We start from the raw sequence: 268 nt of genomic DNA, 5'->3' as shown, positions 1-268 counted from the left end.
TCAGTCTCACAGGAACCAAACACACCGTGTTTATACTGTGTTCGTGGAAGACCATGAAAATGGCTCTGTGCTAAGTGACAAGCATCCAGACACATGGCTGTTCTGGCAGGCTTCCTTTGCCCCCGAAGCAAGGAGTCAATCACTTTTGAGTAATGAGCGGTGGTAGGAGTTATCCTGTCTAAAACCTGCACCCACCTTCAAATCCCTCTCCCCACACACCACCAACACACACACACACACACACACACACACACACACACACACACAC

The sequence above is a fragment of the Echinops telfairi genome, unplaced genomic scaffold, assembly GCF_000313985.2.
Source record: "Echinops telfairi isolate 266 unplaced genomic scaffold, ASM31398v2 ScPeMD7_5;HRSCAF=22, whole genome shotgun sequence".
Lineage (NCBI taxonomy): Eukaryota > Metazoa > Chordata > Mammalia > Afrosoricida > Tenrecidae > Echinops > Echinops telfairi.
Note: the sequence above shows the minus strand (reverse complement) of the source record.